This window comes from Notamacropus eugenii, chromosome 2 (assembly GCF_028372415.1).
Source record: "Notamacropus eugenii isolate mMacEug1 chromosome 2, mMacEug1.pri_v2, whole genome shotgun sequence".
In the NCBI taxonomy this organism is placed as follows: domain Eukaryota; kingdom Metazoa; phylum Chordata; class Mammalia; order Diprotodontia; family Macropodidae; genus Notamacropus; species Notamacropus eugenii.
The window spans coordinates 66,105,825-66,121,031 of NC_092873.1; positions in this window are offsets into that span (position 1 = coordinate 66,105,825).

Sequence of the window (15,207 nt, forward strand, 5' to 3'; positions counted from 1 at the left end):
TTTAAAGAACAGTTAATTCCAATACTACATACACTATTCTTGAAAATTGGGGAAGAAGGAGTCCTCCCAAATTCTTTCTATGATACAAATATGGTTTTGATACCCAAACCAGGAAGAGACAAAACAGAGAAAGAAAATTATAGACCAATTTCCCTAATGAATATAGATGCAAAAATTTTAAATAAGATTCTAGCAAAACGAATACAGCATCTTATCACGAGATTAATACATTATGATCAGGTAGGATTCATACCAGGACTACAGGGCTGGTTCAATATTAGGAAAACTATTAGCATTATCGATCACATCAACAACAAAGCTAACAAAAACCACATGATTATCTCAATAGATGCAGAAAAAGCTTTTGACAAAATACAACATCCATTCCTACTAAAAACATTGGAGAATGTAGGAATAAAGGGAACTTTCCATAAAATAATAAGCAGTATCTGAAGTTGGTGAACCCTCATCCACTGGAGTGTCTGTAAGCATGTGAATATTCACAAATAACATGTGGATGATGACCTCAAATGGCCTTTTGGTTTTAACCCACATATTTGGTAGCAAGTAGACACAGCTTTGGGGGATTCCTATGGTGTCTGATAACTGACTATCCCTCTGTACCCAGATTAGCAGATACCACCTGTGGCTCCTTTCCTGCAGAAACCAAGATCTGATTATCAGCCTCAAGGACTTCCATGGCTACATTTCTGCCTCATGTTTTTTCTTTGTGTTGTTAATGCTTTTCCTTTAGCTTCAATTTCTTTCCCTCCTTGAAGGGTAAACACTTCTTGAGATCTTAATTTGAACCATCAATGGGTGGGAAAATGAAAAACTGCCTACTTATTCACTGTTGTTGTGGCTTGTTGTGACTGTGCTGTTTATACTGGATGCTGTTTTTTCAAAGTGCTTTGGAAGCCCCCTTTAAGTGGCACATGGAGCCTTGCTGTGAAGCCCAGCCGTTGGCCCCATTTCCCTGGTTGGCTTTTCCTGTCAGGGCCATGCTCCCATGCCTCTTCCTTCCAAAGGAAACCTAAGGGTTTCACAAGTCCAAAGTTTAGTGTTCTTCTTGGGAGAATCATAGGATCATTCATCAAAGTAAAACAATGGGAATTCATCTCCCTACCATAGTTTCTCCATCCAGCTCATGGCCTCCATCTCTACCCCACTGGAACCATTGAATTATATCTTGCTAGGTTCAGTCCAGTGCTGTGGAATCTTGTGGATCCTGACTCTGTCACCTGAAAGGGGGTGCGACAGGGCATGGAATGCTGTGATCCTAAGACATACACTAGAACCCAGGCTTGATTTCTCAACCCCCAAGTGTCCTGTCCATCTTTCTGTCCTCAGGGCCTTTTATAGCAATTCTCTAGTTGAAGGCAGAGTGCCATTTTGCATTCTGTGAACCACTAGCAGGGTTGTGTCATTTCTAGAGATAAGTCACCATGGCTCCATGGAATACCATGCATAAGACAAGCTGTGCAAAAGGGAGAGGACCCACAGTGAGGTTCTCTAGGACCCCACTACCAGAAGTGATGCCTAGAGACTCAGGATCATCAATTAATAAGCATTGATTAACCATCTACTGTGCTCTAGGCTCACAGGTATTCACAATTGTGAACAGTCACAGCCTTCAAGGAAGGGATTCATTCTCTCAGTGGAGCCAGCACAATACAAGTTAATGCAGAATAGATACAACACAGATACAAAAAATTAGGTTCTTAACCTAGGACCCCTTTGACAATCTGCTGACATCTATAGAGCCTTTCTTGGAATCATTTCTTAATGCTCAGTTTCAGGTAGAAGCTAGGGAAACTAAAGAAGCCATTTTTTCCCATCCAAATTCATGGGACCTCTGAACTCTCCCCACAGACACCTGGGGTTTCCGAGGGACCTCTCCGAGGTCTTAAGGAAATTCTAGAGACAATAAGTGGCTGAGGTAGCTCCATTTCTCTGCGTTGTTCAACACACCTGCAAAATCACATTTTCTTTGGTTAAGTACCAGGCTTTGTGCTCTCTCAAAGGAGACTGCAAACTTCTTGAAGGCAGGGAGTTTTCTTTTTTAATGTCTAATACAGCACATAGAAGGCACTCAAAATAAATGCTTGTGGGGTGGAATGAAGTTCAAACCATCCCTCTGCCCCCATTTAGACACAACTACTCCCAGCATTTTCACTATTCCCTTCAAGTGAGAGAACAAAAATATTAGTTTGAGCTGAGGTTTTATGAATAAAAACTATCCCAGGAACCCACTACTGAAGACAAATAAAGCTAAGAACTTAAAAGGGAGGGAAAGCTCCCTGGAAGGGGACCAGAGGTTTTCTTTGGCCCTGCCAAGCTAGCCTCTCTCCTTGTGTGGGGCAGGCGCAGGCACTGTGGGTGGGTGGGTGGCAGACACTCCAGCATGGGAAGCACGTTGACTTGGTGGTTTGGACTTGAGAATCTAGGCAGGCATGTCAAGCCCCCTTAGAGCTAATGGGGCCTGACAGTTCTGGGAAGCCTTTGTTTTGTTTTCATAAAGTGCATCAAATCCTTTAACTCATGCAATGGAGAAGACCAGTCTGCCAACAGGGCCTTGAGGAAGGCTGGCTGTTTCCCCCATCAAAGAATTCACATGGGGTTGGTGGATCCTGCTGGCAACTGCCCTCTCCTTCCTGGCATCCACAACAGACCTTTGTGTCTTCCCTCTTTGTTTCTGTTCACAGAATCCCCACCTATCACAGCCCAGCTCTCCCAAGAAAGTGCCTCAACATGTGATACTCTTTCATTTTGCAAATAAACTCATCTCCCATTGGTTGAGGGCAAAAAGACCTCAGGATGAGTTGTAAGAGGCATCTTAGTGGCCCCAAGCAAGGACTGCTATTGAAACACCAGACGGGCAGTATACATGCTAAGAATTCTCCTGACCTGTCACAAAAATCCTCCACCAAAAAGGCCAAGGAAGCTTAGTGAATGGATCCTCCGTCTCGAGAGAGCAGGGTGGTAACTGGGGAGCAGCACAAAGATATAGCGTCCAGGACAGCTGAGGGAGACAACATTCATCCCCGTGCTTTTGGACAGACATTTACCTAGAAATACACTTTCAAAACCTGCCTGCCCACATTGTTTCTTCTTCCACAGGATGCAAACTCCTTGAGACAAGGAGTTTTCTTCAATTTTGGGGTGTCTGTATCTGAGCTCCCAGCAGGTTTCCTGTAAATGCTGGGAAATACAATTGAAATACTCTTACTATACCATATTTAAAAAATCGTACAGGTTTTGGGGGGAAGAATATAGGAGTTTTTAGGGGGAAGGAATCAACCAGAATTATTTGTTTCTTGATTTTGTGCAGGATTCAGCTGCCAAAGTGCTTTCCCTAAAGTGCAACTATGACTGTGTCATCCTCCCCTCAAGTTGATGACTTTCATTGGCTCCCTATTACCTCCCGAATCAAATGCCAACTCCTTTTTTTGGCTATTAAAGCTTGTCACTGGCCCCCTTTCCATATTTATTCTTAATTTTTCCTCCCCTATCCCCACTCTGTGATCTGGCCTCTCTAGTTCACCTGTTATCCCTTGTACTCACTGCCTACTCTGTGTCTTTTCATGGACTCTTCCCCGAGCTGAGAATGTTTTCCCTCCTCACCTCCATGTCCTGGCTTCCTTCAAGACTCAACCCAAATCTCACCTTCTACAGGAGAGCTCAAACTTGTCCCATTATTGCTCTTTCCCTCACTGCACAGTCACTGGTGTTAGTATTGAGACCTGCCTACACTAAAGCAGGTGCCTCCACTAGGGGTGGGGCGTGGCACCTGTGCCTGATTTTTCCCTTTGCTTGCAAATGTTCCACTCACTTTGAAATGAAACTGTTTTTTTATTCCCCTAATTCTCCTGTCTCTAGCCTGCTTTGTTTGGCTCCAGCCAATCATGAGCTAAAGGCTAGTTTGGTCCAGCTGACAAATTCATGGGAATTGATGAGACCACCAAATGAAAAAGCACAAAGCACTAGATTTGTAATGGGGGACCTAGGTTCACATCTCAGCTTTTCTACTGTGTGACAATGGTCAGGTTGCTTTGTCTCCCTCAGTCTCAGATTCCTTATTTGCAAAATGAGAAGGTTGGAACAGATGCCTCTGAGGTCCCCTAGATCTCAGTGATCTGTTTTGTAAAGGGTGTTAGTGTTAGAAAGACCATCTAAAAGACCATCTAGACCCACCCTCTCATTTTATAAGTGAGGCAGGGTTCCAGATCTCATCACCAGAAAGCCAACCACCCATTTGGCTGTGAAAAATCATGAACCCAATAGGTCAACCTAAGGAAGTGCCATGCTATGCACCCCTTTAAAATGACTTCTTCCTCCCTTCCCCCACCCCCTGGAAAGCACCAATCTTTCAAAATCTTTCAAAAACTCTTCAAAGACCAATGAGGGAGGGAAGCCTTCCAATCAGGCATAGCTCTTGTGCCATAACTCAACAGATAGAGTAGTAAGTATAATTTCAATATGTGGATACAGGGAAGTAATGTAATGTTCCCTGATGCATGCTGTCTCCAGGGCCTATAGGGATGGAAAGTTGTAGATGCCTCAGTCAATGGGCACAGGTGGCTCAAACCTATGAGCTGTTTTTGAAAGACACATTAGAATGGCAGATAGAGTGTTGGACCTGGAGTCAGAAGGATCTGGATTCAAATCTCGCCTTTGCCATTTATTTGTTTTCAAGTCACATTCTCACCTGAAGCCTCAGTTTCCTCATTTGTAAAACTGAGGTAACAACATCCAGAGTGAAAAGGAGTAAGGATGATGAACATTAATAATGATAATGATTCTAATTACTCTAATTTTTATTCTAGCTAGAATTTCCACAGTGCTTTAAGGTTTGCAAAATGCTCTCCATATGTTATCTCATATGATCTTCATGACAAGATGGAAGGGAGGTGCTAATATTATCCCTGTTTTACAGGTGAGGAAACTGAGTAGACAGAAGTGCAGTGATTTGCCCAGGGTCACAGAGCAGGTCATCCTGCCTCCAGGGCCAGGGCTCTCTCCACTGTGGTTACCTGAACTGCTTCCAGTATGGTAGAGTGTTGTGCATTCAAGGACCTCTGACATCCACCTGTTCAAACCCTGCTTTTCCTTCAATACCCAACTCAAATTCTTAAATAAGAGACAGACAGACAGAGAGAGAAACAGAGGCAGAGAAATACAAAGAGAGATATAGACAGAGCCAGAGAAGCCTTTTGCTAAGGGTCTAGAGGGGAGAGTATGGAAGCAAGGGAAACTTGGCATTCCAGGTGGTGTCTGAGCTTGCTTTTGAAAGAAAACATTTGTGATGGGCTAAGATGAGGCAGACATGCATCCCAAGTGGAGACTACCCAGCCTCAAATTGGTCTCAGCTTTGAGCACTGTCCTGGGACTGTTATTGGGTTACATGAATGGGTAGGGTTCATTTTGGACATATCACATTTGGTTAAGAACAGACATTTAAAAGACAGAGCTGCCTATTTCCAAACAATAGCGATGCACATTCTTTTCTTTTTCAACTCAACAGTCATTTATCAAGCACCTACTGTATGCCAGGTGCTGTGCGAGGTCCTGGGGGTGCAGATATCAATGTGAGAGTGTTTTCACTCTCATAGGAGTTGATACTCTCCTAAGGTGGAGGAGAGTGCAGCACCTGTGTAGGTAATGAAATACAAAGCATTTGGAGGAGAGAGGAGTGCTGAGAAATAAGGCAAACAGAAAAACCTTCTGCAGGAGATGGCACAGAAGATGATCCTCAAAACCAGAGATTCTGAGGTAAGATGAGAAGAGAATGCATTCCAGGCATGTATCACAGCCTCTTCAAAGGCGTTTGTTGTGCTGAAGTTATTTTTCAGTCTTATTTAGCTCTTCAGGACATCATTCAGAGTTTTCTTGGCAAAGATCCTGGAGTGGTTTGTCATTTCCTTGGCCAGTTTATTTTACAGATGGAAAAACTGAGGCAAGCAGAGTTAAGTGACTTGCCCATAGTCACATGGTTAGGAAGTATCTGAGGCTGGATTTGAACTCAGGAAGATGAGTCTTTCTAGTTTCAAACCCAGTGCTCTATCCATTGGGCCACCTCGCTGCCCCTCTACAAAGGCATAGGGATAGGCAAATAAATGTCAACATGGGGAATTAGTAAGTAGTTGGGTCTGAGCAGAGGAGACCTTCATAGTTCAAAGACTCTTCAGGAGTTGAAGGTGTAAAGGAAGAGAATTTCAGGCTTTGGGGGTCAGAAAATCGAAGCTTTTCTTTGCAAAAACATAAACAAGAGAATGTTTTCATGTTTCATTTGCTTAGTCTGAGGACTGTAAAGTTAAATTCGTGTTAATGGGATCTGCCCTTTGGGAGCTGAACATGTTAAGGAAGGAGGAAGTAGGGTTCTGCCCTTCACAGTCTGTTCCTCTGGGTCTTGCTTTATAGCCAGTGTTACGACTGATCAGAAGCTCGGCTTGGGAGGCCATTAAAGCTGTTCCTGAGGTGAACATGTCACTTTCTCAAGTGTCATGTACAGCATTCCTCATGGGCTTGTGGGGTCTCAGGGTGGTCTCACACTTCACTAACTCAGCCAACACATCCTCAGGGAGCCAGCTGGTTCTAATGGAAGAGCACAGCACTCAGCAGAATAAGTGACCGACCTCCTCTGTTGAGAAGACCCCACGGACTGTTGTTTTACCAAGGTAGGGAGCAGGGACCCCACTGACTCACTAGGATCCATGTTGCTGCTTGGAATTGGGTTTGGGACCCAGCAACTGACGAAGGAGAGGGGCAAGGTGGAGTTGGACTGTCCTGGAAGGTGATATAGCAGTTTTAGACCAAATATGGAAATTGTCTCATACTGGATTATCAAGTCACTGATGAGAAGTAGAATCCTAGAAACAGAGGACTTGACCAGAAGAGACCTCAGAAGCCACATGGTCCAGTTGTCTCCCTTTACAGAGGAGGAAATCAGGCCTGGGGAGATATGCTATGCCCCAGTCACACAGGTAATAAGTGAGGTATCCTGAGAGCAGATATTTAAAGCTGTAGGAGCTTGAGTGGACATCTAGTCCAAAACCTACATTTCCTGGGGAAGGAAGCAGAGGACCAGGGAGCTTAAGTGATTGCAAGGGTGGCTGAAGGCTGCAGGTTCTCCACCTCTGTATCAGCCCAAAGGCACTCAGGCAATAAACAGCAGTGCTAAGATTAGAACCCAAACCCAAAATTCATTTGATTGCCTTTGCTCTCACAACGGCAGCGACTCCATGAAAATCAAGGGGCTAGTGAGAGATGTAATACTAACCTGTCATGTCAGCTGGTCAGAGAGGATCCATGCTCCAACCTGTAGAGAGCTGTCACGTAGGCATCAGCCCTCCAAAGAGGATGCTCAAGGTCTGTGACACTCCGCTTCCCACTCTTCTCTGGAAAGCTTTCCATTCTTCCTCAGGCAGATGGGATCACAATGAGATCCAAATTGTCTTTTAAAAGGGAAATAAGTGGATGGGAAGGTTGGTGAGAGAGAAGGAAGGAGAGGAAGAGTGATGGAAAGGGTCTTCTCTCTGCCATCTCTTTATTATACGGCTATAATGAAATCTGGACATTTTGATCTCTCTCTCTTCCCTTTTTTTGTCAATCTCTCACAAAAGGGATCCATCTGGGATTTTTCATAGAGTCACAGAAGATTTGAATGAGATAGCACATGTATAAATGAGGTTGCTGACTCCAAACTCGTCTGGTCTTTCAAGTTCATCTGGCCCAATCCTCTCATATCACAGGTGGGGAAGTTAAATGACCTGGAGTGCTAGAATCATAGATTTAGAGTAGACAGGACCCTTTCTAATCTAGAATTCAGAGGTAAAGTCTAAAGAAACAGGGATTTTTCTGGATAATGTTTCCATATTCCTTAATTTTATAAATGAGGAAAGTAAGACCACAAAGTTATATGAAGTAGTGGAAGGAATATTGGGTGTTAAAAAAAATAGGTTCAAACAACTCCCTGACTCCTGTGACTTTGGGAAGCCACTTAAGCTGTTTGCTCAATTATGAAACAAAAGTTTGAGACTGGAGTACTACTTTCATGATCTGAAGGTTATGCTGAAGGTCCCAGTGATAACAAATAGCAGAGCTGGAATTTGAACCCAAGTTCTTGTCCTCCAGTGTGTTTCCACTTCACCCCATGGCACACTTCCTGGGTTTTTGCATTTTGATCCCTTAGGTGGTGCCATGTTTTCGTTTCTTTCAGATTGGACAAGGGCTCCCAAATTTATCTGTGTCAGTTTCACCCTGAATGAGGATGGAACTTAATTTATCACATGATTCAAGAGAATAGCCTGAGATTCCATTCTGAGCATTTCTATCTCAGCACTTGGCTTCTTTTAGCCTGAGAACAATAGTTGCATGTTGCCAAGGTGTGGATGGTTAAACTGAAGCTTTCTATCCAAGGAACTCCCGCTGAACTATTAAGAGGAAAAGGAAAGGACAACTGAAGGAGGGAGAGAAGGGGAGAAGCAGAAAGGGAGGGAAAGGAAAGAAAGAGACAGAAAGAGGTCTTTCCATTATTCATTTCTTTTGAACAAGATAGCTGGCTGTTTGCTTGCTGTTAGATCTAACCTAGGGTTGTTGATATGCTTGGCTAAAATATAGAAGTACTTATTTCCAGGATTGGAAGTTTGGAGTGTCAGCTTTTGGATGACTTTCCCTCCATTATCTATGAACTGCTTTGAGACTGTGGGGTTTGCTGGTCCTTCATAGCCCTGGATTAAACCTTACTGGCTTTAGAGTCAAAGGTTCCAGTCCCTGCTCAGCTACACACACAGTATCTAACATGCATAGGGCATTTCATAAATACTTATTGAATTGGACTGGATTGAATTGAAAAAGAAGATATCCCTAACATCCTTTCCGGTTCTGGCTCAATTATCCTGAATGAACTTCTCTGAGCCTCAGTTGCCTTCTCTGTAAAATGAAGGGGTTAGACTGATGACATCTAAGGTTGCTTCCAGCTCTAATCACTGACACCCTTCTCACATTTTGCTGAAGAGCACTTTGTTCTCCCTAATACAATGTAGACTCCTTGAAGGCAGGGACCTTGTGGTAGGCGTCCTCATTTGCTCATTTGCTTTTGTTTTATTTTTATATCCCCAGCGACCAGTAAGATGCCTGGCACTCAGAAGCATTAATAAGTGCTTATTATATCTAATTGAAAAATAATTCAATTTTGAATGATAATGGGATGATTCAGATTTCAAGAACACAAGACTTAGAAAAGCAATGCAAGACCATCAGTTTGGAATCTTTTGGAGTCTCAAGGTGACTCCTTAAAATGCCTGCTCTCCCATTTCATTCAGAGTGATTTATCCTTCCCTTTGGCTCTGTCCATCACGACAATGAATTCTTTAAAAAAAAAAACCACGTATTATAGATGATATTTTTTTTCTGGATGATATAGTACTTTGTCACTCCTACTTCAGATTGACTTTTCCTTTGTGACAAAGAAAACCATCTCAAACAGTGAAGATATATGAAAATGTCCTCAGTGTCCTGTCTGAGCAGTCTTCCACTTCTCTGCAGTAAGGGAGAAGGAACATTTCATTACCTGTTCTCTGGGTTCTCATTGGCTCTTCAATTCTTCTAACTTCAACTTTCTTTTGGTGTTTTCCCATGTGCACCATTACAGTCATTGTGCCAATTGTTCTCTTGGTTCTACTCACGGTGCTCTGCATCAGTTCATCTAAGTCTTCATGCCCATGTATGTGTTCCCCCCAATACAAATATGATTGCCTAGTACTTTCTCATCAAACTAAGCCCACATCCTCTTTTTTCTTTTCCACTGTGATACCCTTCCTATTTTGGAAACCAACTCTGAATTAACCCAGAGTTCTGAGAAGAAATCAAGCTTTAACATCCATTACAAGTTTAATTGTTGGGATTGATTCAATGGGTATGGTTTTCTGAGTGTATCCTTTCCTCCACCACAGCTCCATGGATTTCAAATGTGGAGCTACATGATTTGCTAAAGAGGACAACTTTCTCTTATATTTTTTGTTTTACCTTTATTGATTATAATGATGATGATTCAAAGTTATGGGAGTTAATCTAGTAGAAACTAGAATTATTTCAAAAGACCCCAAATCTTCCACACTGTCATTTACCACTTCACTCTGCAATTGTTTCTGTTCTTGCCTAATTAATCGTAGCAACACAAAACATGGGAACTCCTCTAGTTTTATTAAAGGTCTAACATTTACCCTTAGTCTGCACCTTCTTGCCAATGTCTGCCTTTGTGAAAAGGAGTGGACTCAGAGAAAGAATAGGGATAATAAAATATAAATATTCCTACTACTGGAAAAATGCAGACATACCTGATAATGGGCCAATTAAATCATAGGGTCACAGAATTCAAATCTGAAAGAACCTTGGTGTATCATTTAATCCAATGTTTTCATTTTATAGATAAGGAAACCAAGGCTCCAGAATGTTAAAATGCTTGTCCACAACCATGGAGGTAATATGGGGTAGAACTGGCATTTAAATATTATCCCTCTACTACTGGTTCAGTGTTCTTCTCTTTATACTACACTCATTTGCTCTTTTAGAACACATATGATAAGGAAAACAGAGAGAGTGCTTAGCTCCAAATTTTGGAAGTTCAAGTAAAGTGGGTGAATTACTTAGGAACTAACTCAACATAAGAACTGACTTTATTTTGCAAATGAGTTACCAGAAGAAATTCCCCCATGCTCAAAGCACCGTGTAGATTATCATCCATATAGAACCATATTTCAAGAGTCCCCCCCCAAAATGTTAATGTTGACCAACTAGCTAGAAGATACATTCATTTAAAATAAATGGCATTTGAGGAAACAACATTGGTCATAAGATGACAAAAAAGATCTTCCAAAACACACACATGATGCACTTTCCACAGGTTACCACAATACTGGGGTAAAGAGCACATATGCAGAGAACTCACATGAGAAATAAACATGTGTGGATAACACATGCACATAGAAAAGATATGACCAAAGAGGATGCAAGCAGGGACCACAACAGGAATCCATGTAACCAAGTTATACATTTCTCCAAGGCAACTCACCCCTTCATTATTGCAGACCTGCTGACGCCTTTTGGGGATGTCATCAGTCTGTTTCTTTCTGTTCCCTGTGCTAGGTGATCCATGTCTTCTGGGACATTTTTGGTCATATCTTAGTTTCTGAGCTTTAGTTTGTTGCTATCTTAGGTTTCAGCTCTTTAAGGACATCTACTAAGCACTCAGCTCACATTTACTTAGGCACAGTTACCAGAAAGCCTATGCCTGACAAAGTCATGCTGACTTATCTTTAGTCCATAGCCAGTCAAGCAGTCAACAAGCATTTGTTAAGTGCCTACTATGTGCTAAGTACTGAGGATACAAAGAAAGTTTCCTAGCCTCAAGGAACTCACAGTCTAATGGGAGAAAAAACAGACAAGCAACTAAGTACAAACAAGCTATAGCCAGGGTACGTTAAAAATAATCAACAGAGAGAAAGTTGAGACTTGACGGAAATCAAGGAGGGGAAGAAGGAGAGAATTTGAGGAATGGGGAACAGCCGGTGAAAATGACATGACATTTAGCCAAGCAAAAACTAACCAAATATGGGCTTTTGCCGATAAAGAATACATAAGTTAATGTATTCTTTTTTGACTGCTCATGTGCTGCTGATTTGAAGTCAATGATTTCAGTCATCTCCCTGATTTAGGGTTAGAAAATTTCTTATAATTCCCATTTAACCCTGGGTGGTGATCCTGTGCCCCGCCCCCAAAATCCATTTCTGTAACTCTGCAAAAAAAGCCAGTATCTGTATAAAGCACTTCCAAGATTCTTTCTGATTGGCACACTCATTGACTGACTAGGATTCCTTTCTCTATACTTTGATAACCAATAGTGTGATGTAGTGGATAAAGTTTTGGACTTGGAGTGAGAAAGAAGTGGATTCAAATTTTCACCTCAGACAGATATTCATTAGCTGGGTGACTCGGGGCCAATCACTATTCTCTCACAGCCTCTATTTCTTCCTCTGTAACATGGGGATGATTACAGCTATGGTAACCACTCCCATTGGTTTATCCTCAAAGGAGATGATACCCACAAAGCACTTGGTGAAACTCAAAGTGCTGTCCAAATGTCAGTGTTTTCACTAACACCTTCCTTGGCTGCCCTGAGCTCCTTTCTTGCTCTATACCTCCCAGAATTCTGAGTTATCTTTTGCACTCTGTTCAGACACCACTTTCTACATAAAGTCTTTCCCCATCTTCTCTGATGCTAATGCCCATGCTCTCTCCAGGACTGTGGTTAGCCAGGAGCCATAGGTTCTGGCAGCTTGACACCTTCTTTCTGCTTTGTCTGCTTCCATAGCCCTCCTAGTTTCAGCTTAGGAGTCTGCCCTCCTCGTAGAGGAAGTAGAGTCTTCATGCTCATAGTTTTTGGTTCATGTCCCACCTGGCTAATTGAGACACAATTCTACTTTTGATTTATTCTAAGGGTTCACTCCCAGAAGGGAGAGAAAGTAAAAGGTACCTTTCAAATACAAATCTATTAAAATACAAATAGTTAAAATACAAATATGGAATGGTTTGTTTTATTCCCACATATAAAAGGGAATGCTAATTATAAAGATTCATAGGATGATTAGAACAGAACCCAGGAGAATCAGCTAAGAGTCTAGTAGTCAAGCCTCACTGAGACATTTGCAAACAATTTCTTTGTGAGGTCTAATTATCCATATTACATTTTCACCTCCACTAAGTATTGTCTGATGCCAAGAGGGCTCTTTCTTTCCTGCTGGCTTCTCTTTCCCTCTCCCTCTTCTTCTCCCTCTCCCTCTCTCTCTCTATTAGAGACAAGGGGATATATGCTTTTTCTTATGGTCTGTCAGTTTCTGCTACTCTGGTCACCTTTACCTTGCTGCTCAGATGCCCAGGAAGGGGAAGACCACAATCATCTATCAAGATCTCACAAAGCTTGGTACCCAAGAAAAAAAGGCACAAATGGAAGGCAGTCCTATCCCAGGTACAGGCTTGCCTAGAAGGCAATGAGCTCAAGGCTTGTATCTTGGAGAGGGATGTGCACTCTCCACCCAACCATCTAGACATATCAGAGAGCCATCTTTGCCCTTTTTGTATATTCACAGAGTTCAAACTCAGCAGCCAACTAAGAGACTTCATCATGGAACAGTACAAACTTGAAAATATAAGTTCATCATGCAGTACAAACAGCTGAAAGGAAGAGATCTGAGGAGATCTGCCCCTGCACTGAAGTAAGGAGGGGAAGGATCATTATGTCTTGCATTTCCAGAAGCCACTTCTTCTCGTACTTCCTTGTGATTGTCTGGAATCCCTGCAGAGCATGTCCCAAGGTGCTGGTGGGAAGAGCTCAGGGAGCCCTGTAGATACAGTTTATGATGACAAGGGCTGCTTCATTTCTATCTGTGTAACCCCAGTACCTAGTACAGTATCAGGCACATAGTAAGCACTTAAAAATATTCCTGATTGAATTATTGTAATGTAAAATGTCTCATTATTACTGATGATCTTCACATCATGAGGTAGGGACATGTAGATGAAACTATAAACTTTTCTCATTTTTTGAGGGGGGAGAGTTTATTCCAAGGTCTTCTGTTCAGTGATTCCCTGGTGGAAGTGATGACCATGGATTATTTCATAATGACAGGAGATGGCAAGAGGATTCAGGTGGGAGTGATTGTGCAGGATCCTGTGCAGATTGTCAATGGATCACCTTCTGGGAACTCTGGAGATATTTATTGCTGCCAACATGTGCCAAGAATTTGTCCTAAAAGTACCAAGACATTCTCTTCCTTCAGTCCCTTCCCTAACAAAGCGGGTTTACCCTTCCTGGAGTGTGGTTAAAGTGAGCTTATTTCTCTAAGAGTAATTTCTATTCAGAACCCCACAGAAAAGTCATAGTCTAGGAAAATTAGAATTAGAAATTAGAAAAGGCCTAAGAGACAGCTGTAGGTAATACTCTGTGTCTGGGGCCACCAAATCCCTCCTACAGGATATGTCTGTCTAGGAGCAAATATCTGGGGATAAGGGCATTTGCCAAGTTTTCTATTTTAGCTTCAAGGCATCTGGTTTAGAGACACCCTTCAGGGCTCACATCCCTTTGGGGGATCTCACAAATGTCTGGTGAAACCCAGGGCCAATTTCTACTCAGAGATAGATGCGTCCAACACTCACCAAGTTTATTAAGGACTTGGCCTACCCTGTGTTTCTCTCTCAATGCAGAAATGCTTGGCAGGAAGCTTGGAAATAGCATCAGTCCCACAGATTGAAGACCCTTTCATGATCCCAAGCTTATTAACACTTTCTCCCTCTGCTCAGGTCATCATGCAGTCATACCTATTTACAAACTGTATCATCACACAGCCCCTCCCTCCCATGTCTCTCTTCCTCCAGAAGGATGTGAGCTCCTTGAGGCCAGACACCGTTCCATTTGTGCCATTGTATCCCATTTGTCTATTTAGCAAAATGTCTTCCATGTAGCAGATGCTTAATTTTCTGTTGGATTAAATTAGAGTGAATCACAGAATTTTAGAGTTGGAAGGGATTTTGGTGACTAACTATCCCAAGACATAATAAAAAGAAATCTCTAAATCAATCCACCCAACACATGGGCAGTCAGCCTCTCCTTGAAATGTCTAATGAAGGGGAATCCTACTTCTTGCTGCTGCAGACTGTCCCATTTCAGGACAGCTCTAGTAGTCCAGATGTTTTCCCTGACTTTCCCCCTAAATTGACTTCTTGACAATGTCCATCATTTGATTCTGGCTCTGCCCTTTGGGACAAGTAGAACTAAATCGTTCATTATCTGAAGGGCTTAGAACTGAACACACTTGGTCTTTTGACCCCTTGTTCAAGATGCAACATAGGCATAGACTCTCCTTTAAAAATGCAAACACTGTTTGAAGCTCGGCCTGGGTCTGAGACTCTGCCACCTGAAGAGTTATCCTGGGAGGGAAGGGATTGGCTTTGTTCTACTTGTCCCCATTAAGCTGAGCTGGGAGCAATGGATGTGTGCAGGAAAGAGTCAGTTTGACATGCTAAGGAAAACTTTCCTAATAGTTATTGTTTTGTCATTTTTAGCCAATTCCAACTCTTTGTAACCTCTTCTAGTGTTTTTTTGGCAAAGATATTGAAATGGTTTGCCATTTCCTTCTCCAGCTCATTTTACAG